The following is a 7,709-nucleotide window of genomic DNA, read 5'->3' as shown; positions in this document are numbered from 1 at the left end:
TAACACTTGTGTTCAATGAGGTTAGAGGTTGCTCTTGGTTGCCCAAATCCTTGCCATCAATCTATAAATTGCATCAGACAGAGCTACAGACTTTGTTTGGTTGCCCAAATCCTTGCCATCAATCTATAAATTGCATCAGACAGAGCTACAGACTTTTGTTAAATTGTTGACAACGTAGTAATGTATTCTGTGCTAAGTTACGTGCACCGCTTTAAATCACCTACACAAGAATTCTTTTACCATAAAAATGCGAGACATTAGAAAAGCAAAGAGACTTACAAGGGGAAAACAGCACGAACTAAATATATGGCTCGATGGTTCAAGAAGCTAGGGGGGCAAAATACAATGGGGAAATCTAAAAGCTACCTCTTAGGTTTCTTCTTCTTCTTTTACTCTGTCCCCCCTATATCTCACTCACCTTTTTCCTTTAAGTCTCTTAAAAAAGAACACTCTCTCTTCTCTCTCATGTGTTGCTAAATTTCCATGGAAACTTGGCATGGCAGGTAGTTGCCAACCTCACTCTCACGTGAACTGGCTCCCAGTGGCCCATTTCTTGCCCTGAGAAGTGTGTTCGGTATGACAACCTTGAATCCAGCAAGGCTTGAACTCGGAACGGACGGCTCAAAAGTCGCGATGCCCTCAATATGCTGGCCAACACTCACGGGCTGCTAAGACAGTTACTACTTCTTTTTATTGGGGCCCTAATAGTTCATGTGATTTAATAGTCCGTTCTAGCCTTCCTGCTTTATGTTGTGCAACAAACCTGAAAGCGGCAACAAAAATGGCAGCATTTTTTGAGCACAGATTTGGGCCATGGCCTGGAGCCGGGCGGCCACACCGCCATGCAAAACTGTGTCACAAATTGAAGCCTTGACGTTGTGTGAGCTCGCACCCTCTTCTTAAAGATCGGAATAAGTTTATGAGGGCAGCCTCAAAAAAGGTAATAGGATGGGAACATGACTGGGTTTTCAGCAAGCTGCCAAAGATCAAGGGTTGTTTGAGAAGCATGCTGTGCTTGGCAAGGCTTTGGTGGATATATATGTCAAATGTAGTGCCTTTACAAAAGCACATGAAGCTCTTGGTGAAGTTGATTGCAGGATATGTCCAACATGGTAGTGGCAAGGAAGTTTTGGGCTATTCTAACCACACGTGATGGGAAGGCCTTTCGCCCACTGCAATTGCTTATGCTTGCATCTTGAAGATCTGTGGCCTTATGCAAGACCTTCACATGGATGAGAATCCACAATGACATTCCTAGTCAGGGGTTGTTGGAGAAAAAACATGTTATGCTTGGAAATGCTTTGGTCAATACGTATGCCAATTATGGTCACCTAGGCATGTGGCCTTATGTACATGTGAGAGAGAATTCATGATGAGATCAAGGGTTGTTGGAGAAATACACTATGCTTGGTAATGCTTTGGCCGATATGTATGTCAAATGTGGCGCCCTTACAAAAGCCTATGTCGTCTCTTTGGAACGTAATGATTGCAAGATCCTCGATTTTTGGGTCTCTTCTCAAAACAAGAAAAATAGATTTTTAGTGTGCATTACTTTATTTTTTGGTTTAGAATGCTTGATATGCAATGTTGAGAGGTTTTAAAGTGAGAAGCAAAGTCATTCCATGTTCTGGTAGGTCAGACGGACGTTTGGTATACGTTTGGAAAAAAATATTTTTTCTTTGTTTTTTCTTGCTTTTTATGCTTTTGGTGCCTTTTTGTCAAAAGCATAGCCAGATTTTTAATTTGCATTTTTCATAGAAGCAAAGGTTCAATTTTGTTAGAATTTTTTTTTTTTTAATGCTCTTTCCAGTGAAAAGCAAGTCCGTTTTTTAGTTCAGGTAGATTAGGTGAAGTTGTGGTTCAAATTTTTTGTGCTTTTTTGCATTCCCAAAAAGCAATGTGCTTCTTCATATTCTCTAATTTCAAAATTATTATTTTTGATCACCGTATGAGTGAAAAACGAACATACAATAGAAAAACAAGACTAAATGTAATTTTAGGAGATTTTTTTTTTAAAAACGAAATCATAAATACATTGGGACGGTATGATAAGTGTTGTGATTATACCATAACATCATGGTACAGTCTAGTTTACACACGACTCATTAGTTGCTTAGATACCATTTTACATATTGAGTTACGACAAAAAAATTGGATGGTCTTAGCCAGAGTTGACTTCAGTCGTATTTTTAGTAAAAATCTAAAAAGGAAGGATCTATTCCAAGCAGAAAAGGGGACACCATCTTTTGCTTGGGACACACTCCAGATTGATAGAAATTGTTTTAAAAAGAGCATTAGTACTTAGTTTTGAGGAGCGTCAGTTGCATAGAATACAATGAAAGTCTACGTACATATTATACGGAGGTGGTGCAAGTTCTTCATCACTATCTCTATAAGAATATATATCTCATTCGCGGAAAGAAGAAGAAGAAGAAACATCTCTCTCTACTCTTTTACCATATTCTCTTCTCTTTTCATGGCATATGCGCTTTGCATTAAATTCGTCGCAGTATCCTAACTCTCATCATCGCTCTCTTGCAGCAAATCAATAAGCCTTTCAATCATTGGCAATCTTTTCTTGTTCATGGTAAGCAGCTCTAAACTCTATAATTATCATCTTTTTTCTCTTTACTTTCATTAGTGAAAAACTACGCTCTCGGTGGTTGCTTTTTTGTGTATGTAGGCATGTATCGGCTTACCGAAAGTGTACAAGGATGCTCCAAGCTTGTTTCATTGTGTTTAGCATTATATGCATACAGTGTGTTCATGATCACGTAGTTGCATAAAAAGTATTCTTTGCATCTCCAAAGAGCTGGCCTAACGGTAAGGCTTTGGCCTCTCAACATACCGGTTGTGGGTTCAAATCCCTGTTGCGTCACACTCTAGAGGGACACCTTGTGCTCACCTGGTGTTCATGTTGCTAGGGATCTTACCCTTGGACACTCGAGTTTATCCTCCTCCATATGTGGGTCACCCGAGGAGGAGGTTCCTAGCTAGTTGCTATGAGTTCTCTCCGTCGTTCCCAACATATGGTGCATCAATTAGGTGGCCATGTTGATGCCTACACATGGCTCTTGCCCGATGGTATACGTACCTTATCCAACCTACATATGTAACATGGCTAATATTTGGAAGGGATAAGCACCTCTCCCTATGGGCCCTCTGGTGTGTCAAAAAAAAAAGCATTTTTTGCTTTCATGTCATGCAGGCGGCAGGGACACTATTTTAGCCATATCTCCTAAACCATATGAATCGGGCAGAACCTTTTGAATAAGAGATCATTCACATTTTTTAAAGCGTCTTCTCTTCTATGTATCATATGAGGATTCCGCTTTGCTACCCACTGCACAATCAATAAGTTGGACCCTAGGCTCCTTGGAGAGCCATTAAACCTAATTATCCAAATCAAGAACTTGATTAGAAATAGTATTAAATGTATTTAGATGACTGTTATTACTTCATGAGTGCGAGTTATTAATTGTTGTTTGTACGGAATTATCTATATGTGTAGGGGTGTTACCAAGGAGGAGTACCATGTAGAGTTGTGGGATTGATGAGAGGTTCATATATGTTTTATGGTTTGTTTTGGTGAGTTGATTTCATGTGTTTGATATCCATAAACATCTGTGGGGGGGCAACCCGAACTACCATATATTTCTATCCTTACAGCTTTGACATAAACCATCAAACCACTTCATAATCTCAATCCGAAATCATATACCACAATTCGATCCTCACATGAGTGCTCATCACATGAGTGAGCACTCTACCCTAATCTGGGTGATGCATATCTATCCTGCAAAACCAACTTTAGCACACAACGTGACTCCAAAAAATTTGATAGCACAAGCATAATTTTTTTTTTTTAAATCCAAGAACCACACTGACTTCCACAACCAAAACCATGAGGGATATTCAATCCTTGACCATACATCATATTCCTCACTGAACTGACTCCCACACTAAGATTTTTGACTATACACATTGTAGAACAACTGAGCCAATACACATGTTATTTAAAGAATGGATTTTTTTGTAGAAAGTATGATTAGTGACTCAACCTAACCTCAAAACACCATCTTGAAAGTGTTTAACCATATGTAAAAGATGTACGATGACCACACCTCACTCCCCTTGCACATAGAGTTAGTTTTGACTTGTAAGGTAGTTCAGGTTGGCTCTACCATATAGTTCCAAAGGGGAATATGTAGGGCACTCACATAGACTGTGTACTATCTAGTTCTTTATAATTTTGAAAAATTTTCTTCATACAAAAAGGTCAACCAATGATTTGCCTAGTTTTCCTTCATAACTCCTCCAAGGCGAGAATGTTCCCAAACAAATTTGTTTTAGTAGACATTACCTTATAAGGTTAGTGCTATGCCTTGAGAGATAGATTGCTACAAAAGAAATGAGGCTTTGATTTCATTGATGAAACAATCTTTATATTGAAAACCTAAATTGCAACGACAAGACCAAGCAAGAAAGGCTAGTTTTGAGTGTTACTAAGTTTATGTTTTCAGCATTTGTGCAAATTTGTCTAGTTTTGGAGATTCGTTTTTTTGTATGTGTATGTATGTGTGTGTTTTTTGTTTTTTGAACAATAGAATTCACTATAAGTTTAGAATCAAGTTGTAACATCCACAATTCATGATGTGTTTGCAAAATTGATGGAAATCTTGAAATTGAAGGTTAATATCAGTCAAAAATATGCAAGGGAGACTTTTGATTCTTGGAGTTTTCATTATGTTATTTGTAAAATGCTAGGGATTTTTACCAATAAGGTCTCTTGCCAATATTTCCCATAATATATATTCTAAAGCCTCTAATCGGGGGTCACATGAGGACTCCACAGGGCAGGTTGCTACCAAATTACATTATCTTCCTTTTGACTAAACCTTTTTCCCCTGCTTAGTTTTGGATTTTTAAAAACCCTAATAAAAGTGTCCAAAAGTCACCTTCCCCCTCCTCAAACTCCCCTTCAACCTATTTTATGGTAAAAGAAGCATTTTTTTTTACACACTACTCGTTTTTTTCGTGCATACAAAATTCTAAAAATTCAATTTTTTTGAAACTTCATTTTCCTCCTTTCTAACCCTATCCCGACCTATCCTACAATCGAAACTCATTTTCTCTCTCTAGAAACACTTTTCCAAGCACTTTTCTGTTGAAACTTAACCAATTACACCCATTTCTCTCTACAACAATCAACCCACCTCCATCAAGCTTAGCCAAACTTGCCATGGAGAGGCCTTCTCTAGCCTCTCTAGCACACATGATCCATTTTCAACTTAAAATAGGTCAGGACAACAAGACTCATTGTGTATCCTACCACCTAGAGCTTTAGATCTCCATGTTCGTGTTCACCATTGTTGAAGTTTCTAGCACCAAGCGCTCCACACCTCTGTAACAAGCACGATACTTTTATAGCTTGGATGAGTAACAAGCACGATACTTTTGCTTTTCTTGATGGCTTCGGTGCACCGCCTATTGAGCTCACCTCATCACATTACATCTCCACAAGTAGGTGATATGATTATATGTTGCAATGTTCATTATAATACATCTCTAACTATGGTGTGGTGTAGATATTGTGGTGTCACACCACTCTAGTTCATTTGTATTTTGGTAGGCCATGTATGGTATGTTTTCAATCTTACTCCCTTTTTGCTCATAGAGTCGGTGCTTCCTTACAATGTCAAGTTTTTCTCGAAACGTTTATTTGGAAAAATTCACAGTTAATCGAAGTTTGATCTAGGAGCCCTCTGAAGGCTATCAACAATAATGGTAGTGCTCTTGTGCAAGGGGAGGTTGTTCTTAGTAGTGGCCACACCTTAAACTTCCCTTGGAATAAAGACATTTGAATGCCCTTAGCAATTTATTATAGTTTTTTTTTTTTTGTAATCTAGTAGGCCTTTAGAGTCCTCAGTAGATATCTCAAAGCATATGAGTCCACCAAAATTTGGAGGCCTTGCCACTGCAATAGCATCAGCCTCTATGCTAGAATTCTTCAATGTATAGGGTTTTTACACATCTATGTCACAGTGCAAATTGTGTGTGTGTGTGTGTGTGTGTGTGTGTCGGCCTTGCCACTGCAATAGCATCAGCCTCTATGCTAGAATTCTTCAATGAATAGGGTTTTTACACATCTATGTCACAATGCAAATTGTGCGTGCGTGTGTGTGTTGGCCTTGCCACTGCAATAGCATCAGCCTCTATGCTAGAATTCTTCAATAAATAGGGTTTTTACACATCTATGTCACATTGCAAATTGTGCGTGCTTGCGTGCGTGTGTGTGTGTGTGTGTGTGTGTGTGTGTGTGTTCTGGCTCAATTATGTTAGCCATGATATTATATACAGTTTAGTATGTACAAGGTCTATTTGTTGGATCCATCATCTTCTTCAAAATAACTTAGGCTGGGTTCAGACGGGGCGGCGGAAGAGAGAGAGAAAGGGGCGTGCCTCCTCCATGGCAACATCTCATTGGCTGGCAAAAAGCAAAGGTATTTCCGGACCCACCATTTCATGAGCGACCCTCCCACCCTCGGAAATGAGGTACTTCCACCCGAAAGCTGCACATCTTCAGCCACGTAGGAGATTGGTGCAATTCCAGCCATTGATTTGGTGTTGACCACTCAAACTGCTCACCCTCCCTCCGCTCTGTGTGAATTCTATGGGTGGCGGAACAGGAAAATGCATTGTACTACCGCCGCCCCGTCTGAACCCACCCTTAGCATAAATTCTTGTCAAGCCACCTGCTCCAAAGGGCATCTTTGTGATACTTTGATCTGTAGTTCTTTTCATTGACTCATTAGCTCAAGGGTGGAATGAATAGCTACTCATATAACTCTTTTAATCTATTGTAATGAATACCAGCCTACATGAGAAGGAGAAAGTTATTAAAAACTCTACCCACCTCAAAGCATAGTGATCCATATTGTAAATGTCTTTTTATTGAGCAGTCCATGTTATTACTATCATTTAAAGGTAAAGTGGGTACGGCTGCTAGTTCTAGGAGAACACAAAAAGGATTCAATCCAAGCTCATAAAGGTTAGTTTCAAGTTCCCATAAGCATGGGTGATATAGTTCTTTATTACTTGATTTTTAATAAGCTTGATGGGTTAGGGGGGTTTTGGGCATTAGGTTTATGAACTTGTGGAGCTCTTAATGACAGAGCATTCCTTAGAACTACGATTTTGAAAAAAAAAACGTGGGGTGCCCACAACAGAGCACCATCTGGCAAATAATGGGCCCGTACTTTACCGAGGGGAGATAAGGGCCACCTAGTTTACCAAGGGGTGCCCACAAGGAAGTGCCATCTAACAAACAAGGGGCCCCTAGTTAACCAAATGACATTCCCTCATGGAAACCCCCCTTTTTACTTTGTTTGTGAGTATAATTAGTCTATTTGCACTCTCAATGCATCCCACTTGGTAGCTTGCAAAAGAATGGCCTTTAAGCTCTCTAATGCTTTTCTTGTGCAAAGACTGCACAAAGGCTACAAAGGGGCTACAACCTTTGTGACCTCTAGGGTGCAACCTCTCTGTGAGAAGACCCAAGCTCTCTCTCTCTCTCTCTCTCTCTCTCTCTTTGTGGACATTTTATCTACTTCTTATTCTGTATGTTGTTAGATACTAGCCAGTATTTGTGTACTTCCTTTGAAATGAGTAGTCACTTATGACTACATCTTCTGACAACTTGGATTTTC

This window comes from Adiantum capillus-veneris, chromosome 15 (genome assembly GCF_014529385.1).
Source record: "Adiantum capillus-veneris isolate H3 chromosome 15, ASM1452938v2, whole genome shotgun sequence".
In the NCBI taxonomy this organism is placed as follows: domain Eukaryota; kingdom Viridiplantae; phylum Streptophyta; class Polypodiopsida; order Polypodiales; family Pteridaceae; genus Adiantum; species Adiantum capillus-veneris.
Note: the sequence above shows the minus strand (reverse complement) of the source record.